General features: G+C 38.7%; 1 long non-coding RNA gene across 1 annotated transcript; it reads left to right on the top strand.

Moving 5' to 3' along the window:
* The first annotated feature begins 7,910 nt into the window (after positions 1–7,910).
* LOC140165294 (uncharacterized) lies at positions 7,911–9,326 on the top strand. The gene is made up of 3 exons (XR_011860668.1): positions 7,911–7,994; positions 8,471–8,646; positions 9,234–9,326. It is a non-coding gene; the product is annotated as an uncharacterized lncRNA (long non-coding RNA).
* Positions 9,327–12,373: the final 3,047 nt, after the last annotated feature.

Raw genomic sequence — 12,373 nt, 5'->3', positions numbered from 1 at the left:
TCGATAATACCATTTGAGTTCATTATTACTGTAGATTTCTATGCGGTACATGATGGCGTCAAAAGAGCTCAAATTTTTAACTTTTGTGTCGCTTTTGACGGTGTCACTTAGTATTCACCCGGTGGTAAGCATGCATCTATTATTATCAAAAATAACTTATAATGTACTTACATGCTTACAAAATATGCATTATACTTTTTCATGCAAATAACAGAAATTCTAACTATTTTTGTAGCACGATGGCTTGATGAACGCGGATGAGTTACGTACAAATTATGGAACAGTTCCTTTCGACTTGGAAGAATGTAAGTATATTGAATACATCTATATGCATTTATCGAAATATGTCTTTCCTTTCTCTCCCCCCTCTCTCTCTCTCTCTTCTCCCCTCTCTCCCTCTCTCACCAACTCTCACTCTCTCTCTCCCCATATGTTTCCATGTTTAAAACGTGGACTATTAGAAATGTTTCAAATATTTTATGTGACTTTTTATATTTCAGTATCAGACCTTGAATTAGTCAACATTTGGGACAATCAGCCGACTGGTGACAGTCCTCTTCACACTGGCTTTGAGTTTACCGCCTTTGGAGAGGATTTCCGTGCCCGTGTGTACGAGAATCGCAGTATCTCATGCGTCCTGGTTTACATGTTGAACGTTGGGGAAAGACAGGCACACACTAAAAACTACGGGGTTATATTTTCCGTGGTCATTTTGAATTGACCACGTTTGGGGTTGTTTTGACCCTTCAAGGGGGTTGTACTGTTTTAATTTGACCACATTCACGAGGTCATTTTAGCCACGACGAACGTGGTCAAAAACTTAGTGGTCATTTTGCCGATACCGTCGCGCATTGATATCAGTTTCAATCTTCCGCTTTGAAAATCTCAATTCATAAATGAGTTTAAACATGAGCTGCAATTAATGTTTGTTGATTAATAAATAAAACTAATTTTTTGACCGAAGTTACCCAATTTGTCAACTTTATAATGACTTGCATTTCGGAACTATTTGCACACACGGTGTGCATCGGCTCACGTGGTCACATCAGCGCCATATTTGTTCTGATTGTGCAGCTCAGCGGATTGTCGTGTGTGCTTGTCTGCATGATGGAATATGAAAAGTTAGTTGAAAAGTGAGACTGCAAGGATGCATAGACCCTTATGCACGCAGATTCATTCCAATTTCATGCTGTCGTGGCTGGTGTCTTGGCTGCAGTTGTTATAAGCTTATATCATGTAAGCTTATAATACGTGAACTGTCATAGGCGATGACTGACTGTGTGTGAGTGTGATACACAGATGCATTTTGCAGTTTGCTGTTTATGTAATGCTTTCTCTGTGCAGAAACACACTTATGTCCTGGTGGGACCAGCATGACCATAGGCCCACTAAAAAAATCCAAACAACCCCTAAATGTGGTTATTGAGTAACCCTATAAAACAACCCTTTCAAATGGGTCATTTCATTTGACCCCGAAATGAGGTCATTAAGTAACCCAATAAGGCAACCCTTTTGAAGGGGTCATTTCATTTGACCCCGAAATGTGGTAATATTTTGACCCCAATGGGGTTACTATTTGACCCAAATACGTAGTCATTGCAATGACCCCGACCAATGGGGTCAAAATGACCCCGTTAGTGGTATGGTGTTTAGTTGATAACTATGCTGGGGTCAAAAATGACCCCGTTTGGGTCATTTTTTGACCCCGTAGTTTTAAGTGTGCAGGGTATCATCTGAACCAGTGCAGCAAGGATGCTACTATTTAGGGGAATTGACGTCTCACAGCAACAGCGTTGTCGCTGTCAACAAGTGTTCGGGAATGGTAAGGCAGCTTTTCGTAATACTAAATCTAAATCCATGCAGGCCCGTAGCATGTATAGTACGTGGCATCCCTTGTGGGCCAGAAACGCTTCAATATTTGAGTAAAATGTCAGTATTTTTGAATCATTTTTTTTTCTAAATACACAATTACCTCACGATGAAGATACTCACCTTAGAAACTCGTTATCAGGTGTCTAGTAGAGTTCATGTCTCACTTAAAAACGAATAATATCCCAGCAAACACAAAAACGTTTTAAGAACGTTTTAAATAAGTTATATTTTGGCTTTTGGTTTAGGTAAAAACGTTTTAATAACATTAAAATGTCGGGTTATATAAAGGTCATGATAACGTTTTAAAACGTTTTGTATGAAAACACACTACAACAATATTTTTAAATGTTTTCAAAAATGTTATTGTAAACTATTGTTGCAAACATTTTTGCCAAATATTGTGTCAATACTTAAATAATATGTTAAAATATTTGAACCCAGGAAACACAGAAATGTTCTTTATTTTTTTTTTCAAAACCTTTTAATAACATTTGAATGTCGGGTTATATAAAGGTCATGAAAACGTTTTTAAAACGTTATTGAAAATATTTTGGGCAAACATTGTTCGCAAAATATTTTTTCAACCCCAAAATAACATTCTGTTTAGCATGTTTTGTATCAAGTTTTCAAGAATGATTTTGGAATGTTATTAAAACGTTTTTATACCCTTTATATAACCCGACATTTAAACGATTTCTGTAAAACATTTTTGTTTGCTGAGCAGTAGATTATCAAAAAATGTTTTTTAAGGTTATGAAAACGTTTTATACTCTTAAGGTTACACGAAGAAACGTATAAAAAACCTATAAAAGACGTATAAAGTTGTTCTCTAAAACCGCGTTTTCTCAGCAATCAAATATCGCAGTGAGTCAAATGTTGGTGCATGGATGTATCTTTACATTATTTTTGTGTGTTTATACAAATTTTTAGAATCCGTTTGAAAATCTTTCGTTTAAATCATTTTTACGCACCATGTTCACAAGATCAAAAACGCGTTCCATGCAGTTTTTTTCAAATGTTCGCTCCGTATAAAACCACGCCGAGTGATTGTTTTCTCCTTTTATGTATTGTACTACAAATCGACCAAAGAAATAATGTTGCCATGGGGAAGAGCCAAATACAGTACCGATTAAATTTTATTAGCCCGTTTTTGGGAACAATTTTCTTGAATCTTGTACCACAAAACACTGTTATGTTACATTATCGATATCTGGATTGTGGAACGTTAATTTTGATTTCTAACTGCCTACATTATTTCTCAAATGTGTGTCACTTACTTTACCATTTGAATTTCACTCCAAATTTAAACTACTTTTGCAAAAAACGAGGTTTTTCGCCAGCGATACCTCCGACATTTACAGCGGTATTGAGCTTGTTTATCATAAGAGCCTGTTATTACGCTAATCCATGAGATCAATCATTTCTATATGTCTCTCAGTGGCTCAATCAGACTATATAATGCTATAGTTTTGAGCTGGGAAACTTTGGTGCGTGTTCGAGTCCCGATGTGGTCCATTCCATTTAGTTTAGTTTATTTTTCTCTCACTTTTTTTTCTTTTTTTCTTGTTCGTTTCTTTCTTTCTGACTGCAGCGATTGATTGTTTTTGCCCTTTTTTTTTTCATTTATATAATTCAGGAATTTTTAGGCCTATAGTAGTCTAATAGGCGCGGCCTATGAATATAGGCCCTATTTTTACAAATTAGTAATAACAAAATATAGAGAGTTCCCGTGTTTTGGGTTACCCGCCATCTTGGAGGGAAACCTAAACTCCGTTTACAATTTTCAGAATACCAACACTCGCGCAATAATTAGCAAATGTTATTTTGTAGAATGTAGCACCAATAGGGTCATTGACCAAATCAAAGGAATGAGGAATACGGCGGTGCGAATCACGTTATAAACACTATTGTAGTCCGTTCCGCTTGAAAACACGGGAACTCTCTATTGGTTGTTGGTTTTGTTATTGTTGTTGTAGTTGTTGTTGTAGGCCTATATATTGCATAATCAGGGTATAAATAGGCCTACTAGGCCTATTATAGCCTAAAGAAGCATTGATTTATTTCACGACAGATATCATCCAGGTTATTTTAAAAATTGAAAATTTAGAAAATCCAAAGGAAAATTGCCGAAAACGGCTGCCCACAATCAACCCCCCACATCAGCCCATATGGTCCTATCATGGTCGCCCCCTCCCTATCCCTGCAACATATATAGGATGACTCACGAGCCGCGGATTGTCCGTGGCCCTAGTTCAGATACACTATTGTACGCGTGAGTTCATTCTTTTCTGCATGGCTGTTTCCATTATTAACTTACGCCCCTCTGGAATCAAGCCTTGAAAATCAATTGTATTTGACCTTAATATACCCTTTATATAACCCGACATTTAAACGTTTTCTGACAACCTTTTATAACCTTTTGCGAATGATGTCGAAGACGTTTAGTGTTTGCTGGAATGTTACTGATATTGACCAAAGTGTGTATAATACATGAAATTGGGTAGAGATCGGACACTGTAAACGTAGCTTGCCATAGTTTTGGTCGATGCAAGTCTTACTCGAGAAGTCTAGTCACGAATTTGCTCACTCTCACTGATAGCTTCACATTCGTGACTAGAGTCGATGGCAGTCAAAATCTAGCAGAAATCAATGAAGCATGACACCGTGTAAAGCAATGAAAGTGCAGAAGTAAACACAGGCGATCTCGACGGGCGATCGCATCGACAATGTTGTTAAAACTCCACTTCAACTTAATTTTAGAATATTCAAACTAGGCAACCTTTGCTCTAAAAGATACAGTTGATTTATCAAAATAACTATCATCCAAATTTGACTCTGAACGACTGTCCAGCCTATCCAGCCCATGGCTATGCATCAGTTTGAGGCCCGAATACGTTATTATTTTTTTTAATCATTATTTCTTATTCTGTGTGAAATAAGGATAGTTGGAGCGATTGCCGAATAGGTTGCAACTCTACTAGTCTTATTACAAGACTGCCCCACCCCAACCCTAAACCCTAACCCTAAACTCCGTAAACGAGGACTGGACTCAAGTCTAGCAAGTTGCACCCTATTTGGTAACCGGATAGTTTGTTTTCACTCATTAAAGACTTTGCGGAATGAAGTTACTGGAACTTTAACGGCAACTTCAAAAATATCGATTCGATTTCTTGCTCAAATTCACTTCAACGCGAACGTCAGATTGGTTTCTGTACCAACAGCGTTTTGTTGTTTAAACTAGGGGAAGTGTATCAATGGGTGATCAAAAGAAGGGTATGTAAAAGCGACTGCAACAAATTTCTCCCTTTTGTTTGCTGAAGTGGTTCGTTGGTAACACTTATTACAATAGGCGCTTAGTTTGAATAAACATGGATTACATCTGTAGGCGATGACCAATGCAATGGGAATTAGGCCTCAGTATGTTATGAGCAGAAATGGTGAATTGCTGCACACACTGGCAATAGAAAATGAACTGGAAATAACAAATGTGAGCTTCTGTAAGAAAAAAATCCAGATTATGGACATGTACTCTACCATCTGGTTTTAAGGCACAACTAGACTACATCCTTGTACGCAGGAAGTGGAGGAATAGCATTCTGAATTGTTGCACCTACAACTCCTTCGCAAGCATTGGATCGGATCACCGTGTTGTTACAGCAAAAGTACGTCTCAGCTTGAGATCGAATGGCAAGACACCACCACGGAAGATCAGGTACAACTGGAAGGTTTTGGCACAAGACACACAACTACAAGACCTGTATGCTGTTAAAGTACGGAATAGAGTCAGTGCTCTGCAACATGAAAGTGAGGACGATGAAGATGCTACATCGACATATCAATGTTTCATACAGGCAAACAGGGAGGTTACGGAAGAACTGATACCAAAGGCACCCAAACGCCATAAGGGGACAATCTGGACTGATTCCAGAACAGAGAGTGCCCGGAATGAAGTGCATGAAGCATATGTGAAGGATACCCACGAATGTACTAGTGTATCAAGATCCAAACTACAAGCAAGGAAGAACCACCTAAAACAGACATATGACAAAATTAATCAAGAAATCCTGGAACAAAAGATCAGCCAGGTAGAGAAAGCAGATCAGAATTGCCAGCACAAAGCTGCATGGGATCTGATAAATGAGATCAGTGGAAGGAGAACTGCCAAAAAAGGTCAGATCAAAGGGGACACAGAGAGTGAGAGACTGCATTCTTGGTTTTCCCATTTCCAGCAGCTACTTGGGAATCCACCAGTCATTACCAATGAGGATGAGCCGATAGAGCAGGTGCATCGGGAATTTGACATGTGAACAGATGTTTTCGATCATTCTGTAATGAGGCATTACTGTATGGTAGGAAACCCGAGCAGTGGTCAATTCTTAATCTCATCCCAATTCCAAAAAGCGGTGATCTCAGAGAGGGAAGGAATTATAGAGGCATCTGTTTATCATCCATAGTGGCAAAGACCTACAACATACTACTTCTCAACAGAATTCGTCCCTTCCTGGATCCTGTACTACGAATGAACCAAAATGGCTTCCGCCCTGGAAGGTCGACGGTGTCACAAATACTTGCCTTGAGAAGAATTATTGAAGAGATAAACAACAACAATCTCCAAGCAGAACTGGTGTTCATCGATTTTAAAAAGGCATTCGACACCATCCATCGAAGGAAAATGCTAGACATTCTAAGAGCATATGGAGTACCAGAGAAACTTGTGGCGGCTATTGGAAACACCTATGAGAACACTGTTGCCCATGTTACCACAGCAGATGGAATCACTGACGACTTCATAATTCAGGCTGGAGTACTGCAGGTGGCACACTTGCGCCATTTCTATTTGTAACAGTCCTAGACTATGCTCTCAGGAAAGCACTACATGGGAATGAAGAGCGTCTAGGGCTCACACTACAAACAAGGAAAAGTCGGAGGATAGGCCCGCAAACAATTACAGACCTCGACTTCGCTGATGACATAGCACTATTGGCCGACAGTCTCAGAGATGCCGAAGAGCTATTACATCTTGTTGAGACTGCAGCACTAAAAGTCGGTCTCAGCATGAACGCCAAGAAAACCAAGGCAATGGTTTGCAATATGCTTGGGGCTTGGATTGGCAGCATTGAAAAGGATTTTAACATCAGGAACGCCCAGGCATGATGGAGGGCATGCAACAACATGAACAAGATATGGAAGAGCAGCCTGCCTAGAAATCTTAAAACCAAGCTTTTCACCACCACAGTCGAATCGGTGCTGATGTATGGCGCAGAAACCTGGACAATTACATCAAAGTTTAGGAAGGCACTTGATGGCTGTTACACAAGACTACTGAGAAAAGCACTTAATGTTACCTGGCAGTCGCACACCACCAATAAGGAACTGTACGGCAATCTCTCCCCAATCTCCGAAAGGCTGAAAATAAAAAGGCTGAGATTTGCTGGACACTGTGCCAGAAGTGAAACAGAGGCAGCTTCTAGAGTTTTGCTGTGGCAGCCTACGCATGGTAAAAGATCAAGAGGACAACCACTGAAGGACTACATTAAGCAACTAACAGAGGATACGGGACTAGAGAGACAAGACATTAGGAACTGCATGCAGAACAGAGTTGTGTGGAGAGCCATCAGCGGAGTCCGACTAGACAAGTCGACATAAGCATAAGCTTGTTGTAACCCATACGAAACTCGGGGAGCTAATTCTGGTTGCGATGGCTATTTGTGGAATGTCTAGGGTGTGCGCTCTTGAAGTCATAAAGTCCCTGTGTTGTTGTTAAATGGTTTATGGAATTATGTGGGGCCGTAGTGATCAGCGACAACCTATTATGTGTGATGAGGCTTGTGGATCAACGTCTAGGCGTTTTATATAATGTTTTGCCCTGGAGGGGGTGTAAGATTTTGGTAGTATTGATAATTTTCGTTATATTTCGTTTATTTCATTTTATTAGACAGGAATAATAAGCTATGGTGACCATGACCTGTATATCCTTCCGCTGACCAAAAACCACACAGAAATCTACAGAAACCGATTCAGACGTGATCATACCAACCCGCACATCATACATAAACGAACGACGTCTGCTTCAGATCCAAGTAACCCTGACTCCCAATTTTGTTCCACGGTGGATACAGAAGGTACGATTTTTTCAATCAAAAAACTTCTCGAGCGAGAAACCTGGATTATAGCCGAGAACAGGGGTGTAGCAACAGCATCAAATGCTACTACTACTACTACTGCTACTGCTACTGCTACTGCTACTGCTGCTACTACTACTACTACTACTACTACTACTACTACTACTACTACTACTACTACTACTAATAATAATAATAACACCACCACCACCACTACTACTACTACTACTACTACTACTACTACTACTACTACTACTACTACTACTACTACTACTACTACTACTAATAATAATAATAATAATAACACCACTAATAATAATAATAATAATAATAATAACAATAATAATAATAATAATAATAATAATAATAATGTATGTAATAATGTAATGTATGTAATAATACCCCACGAGTTGTCTACACTGCGGCTTATATTTCAGAATTTATGGTATTTTAAAATTACTTGGCTTAACTCATAGACATTGATCCTGACAGTGGATTAACTGGAACGAAAGAATATCAGGCTGCTATGGAAGAGAACCTACAATCAAGAGATGGTGAAAAATTCATGGAGCTTCTAGTAGTTGCTGACAATGAAATGAGAATGCACCACAAAGAAGGTCTGGAATCTTACGTTATGACATTGCTAAACATAGTAAGTATGATAAGGATAATTACAGCAATGTGTGATTTTATCACAAAGACGCCCTAAATTTTGTTTGAATTTCTACTTTTGAATGATAGTAATAATGGAATAGGCCTACTTAAATATTGTGGGATCTGAAGTTCTCTTATAACAGTCAAATTAAAAAAATTTGTTTAAAATCGGGGATGCCCAGTTTCGTTCGTAAGCAGCTAAACTGATTTCTTTCATTTTACCTCAATATTTCGGTTTTAGATTATCAGAAAACCTCCTTGACAGTTGTTACTAATATCATGTAATATTTTTTAAATATATAATGATAATACATTAAAAATTTACATAAATCATACACTTTGGCTTTAACTAGTCAAGGTAATCGCTCAGGGCTCAACTTCAGATCTAAATGCAATACCTCCATGGTCAAGTGCGAATCAAAATTATTTGATATCAGAAGGACATTCCTCGTATTCAGAATGCAATTTGTCGTGTCCGATGTGTTTTCATGTCCCACAAAAATACTGTGCAAACGTTGCTATCCGAGCTAGCCCTTAAGCAATCTATAACTATAATTACAGGTCAGATTATCTCTTTTATTCCAGGTTTCTCGACGATTTATTGACCCAACTCTGGGACAAAACATCAGACTCTACATCGTTCGATTTATTGTTTTAGAAAGTGATGCAGTTGGTACGGTAAGCAACATTTGTAACCTGAATGAAAATTATGCCATTACCAGGTTCCAACGATTTTCGCCGCGCGAAATCGCGCGATGCGCCGCAAAATGTTCCTTTCTCCGCGCGAGCAATTTCATTTGCTCCGCTAAATTTGCGTTTTTCCGCCAAATTCACTATGAAATATGAATGAAAATGGTTATTTTTGTTCGTCTGTATTGAAATGTCAGCCTTGTTTGAAGCGTCACAGTATAATGTCAACAAGCACATACATTGTTGGAGATGTATCAATCGGGCTGAAGATAGTGATTCCGTGACCACATCACAGGGAATAAGATTTGAAAGTGGTTTCTTGTAGGCCTACTTTAAAAAAGTATGCAACCTTGTCAAATGGTCGGAAAATCAAGATAGAGGGTGCGTTTCAAAATGGCCGCTAAGATGCCTAAAAATTGTCACAAATTGTGTGCTTTAGATATCATTATGCTTAAAAAGTACCTATTTTTGCTACTGCATATATCCTACATGACATGTATAATTTCATATTTTGACTGTTGTTTTCTTTTTCCTGTGTTTATTATGTGTGTTTTATGTATAAAAGTTACGCGCAATCTCCGCACAATTTGCATTTTTTCCGCGCAAATCATTTGTCCCTGGTCATTACCATGGTCTAATGGAACAATAATTTGAACAGCGATTTTCAAAATAATTACAAAAGCACTTTCTGTTATCATAATTGCTTTTCCTCTTCGTGACTATAATGTTAAGAGATTCTTCAAATTCAATCCAACTATAAAAACCCAAGGCAGCACGACAATCCCGGCGTCAAACAATGTAGAGCCGGTTTAGATCAAACAAAATCAAATATTCAATATGGTCTGCAATTCAATATTAATTACGGATAGGAAACTTACGCATTCTTTGTCTTTCTCCTCCAGTCAGCGGATATGTTTCCACAAGAAGGTTTTACTGTGTCAGCTGATGCATTGCAATTACTCCAAGATTTCTGTAAATGGCAGGAAGTTTTAAACCCGATGGATGATACGGATAAAGATCACTGGGACAACGCAATATTCATATCACGGTAAGCCCCGTCCTATGATTCCACACTCAGTGGCATAGCTAGGGGTTGTGGCGCCCGGGGCTAAGGATACACAGTGGTGCTCCCTTGAAACAATTGCGCGCGGAGCGCGATAAAATGAGTACAAATACCACTAATTAATTTTGGTTATAATGAAGTTGAATTTTAGTCATAAATTAATGTAAATGGATGTTTGTGTTGAAATGCGCGCGGAGCGCACGAAAATTTTGACTTTCATCACTTGAAGGGGCGGAGAATTGATGCTGAATTGGTCAATTCGGCGCCCCTAAAAATGGCGCCAGGGGCACGTGCCCACCCCCCTTGCCCCCCCCCACCCTAGTTATGCCACTGTCCACACAAGCACTGTCCACACTTTGTGCCGAATTGATTGCCGACAGTCTATACATAAAAGTGGTACCATTGTTTCGAATGTGCAGCTAATATTGAACGACAATGGACGTATGAAGATCATTGAAATGCGCGTATTAGATAAACCATCGTTCTTTGTATATTAAATTATTGTGAATACCATGCGATTGTTATTTCTGAAGCTATACCACGGGGGTGACACTAAATTCACGGTTATTCTATTACGCACGCAAACCTATGACAAATCCCGCTGGTTTGCTTGGTAGAAAATGAGTCCAGTTATCGATCGGTTATGGATATTAGCATGTTCGACCCCTTGATTATGTTAATTACGGTTGACAAATAAAGCCGCCATTCAGTTTGCGAACTTTGTCTGTTCAATGCGAGTACCAAGCTTGAAAGTGCGCCCCCTCTGAGAGCTGAGACCACTGACCTCCACTGACCTCGTTTGTTTTTGTTTCCTCGTGTGATGATAAATATCATTCAATCTATAGTTATCGGACGTACACGTTGTATTACCGCCCTAAGCAGTTTGTTTTTAAAAACAAGTAAATAATCATTACTCGCCGTTCTATTTGATCTTGTGCATTTCCCAAATCACGTAATAAATTGAAACGCCCTCAATTGAGCTGAGGCCACTGCAAGGGTGACACTAAATTCACGGTTGTTCTATTAGCAACGCAAAATCTATGAAAAATTCAGCTGGTTTACTAGCTAGAAAGTGAGGCCAGTTATCGATCCGTTATAGCTCGTTATGAATAATTCATGTTCGACCCCTTGGATCATGTTAATTGAGTTTGGCAAATAACAACGTTGTTAGTTTTGCGAACTTTGCCTGTTCAATGAGAGTATAGCGCGCCCCAATACATCTGGGCACAAAACAGGCGAAAACGATCCAGTTTAATGAAATGGCGGACGGGTAATTCCCATCAGGCACCAGTGATATGTTTTTTCAAGGAAAGTCTACTAATTTGATATGAAATGACATTTTGCAATAGCAAAGTCAAAATTAGGACTTGCTGTCAATAATATGAAGGAAATATGTGACAGAGGCAAGGTGGGAAATACAAGTAGTATTTAAGTTATAATAACCTTTGATACCCGACCTGACCTTCCATCATGGCGCCTTATTCGTCTTTATGTATTTCTATTATGCTCTCAAGTAAAATAAAATACCAATCTGCTCTGAGCAGACAATGTTACTTTGCTCCCAGCATGAATTTTGATTTTATACGGAAGTAAAGAAATGCGCAGTGTATGTGCATGATGTGCAAGCATACTCCAAATATTTACGGTAAATCTGAATAGTGGTCACATGTTAACATATCATGTGTTCGGGAAATCACGTGGCAACATTTTAAGATTTCAGGCTTGTTTACTAGTTAATTGCCATTTGTACTCTTTATTATTTATCTTTGTTAATTAACATATATTTTAAATGCTGATAAATCGTGGTTGGCTACCCATGATATCTGTTAAATTCAATATTTTATGAATATAATTCTACCACGCAGAGGGGTCACGCAGCAAATTTCACATCACCTGACTTAGCTACATTTCGAAGCTCTGCTCTTCAAATTCATGTAAATTTCAAAGTTTATACATTTAATATATTTAATAT

The sequence above is a fragment of the Amphiura filiformis genome, chromosome 12, assembly GCF_039555335.1.
Source record: "Amphiura filiformis chromosome 12, Afil_fr2py, whole genome shotgun sequence".
Taxonomy (NCBI): domain Eukaryota; kingdom Metazoa; phylum Echinodermata; class Ophiuroidea; order Amphilepidida; family Amphiuridae; genus Amphiura; species Amphiura filiformis.
The sequence above is the reverse complement of the archived record's forward strand: the minus strand, read 5'-3'. Positions and strand labels throughout refer to the sequence as shown.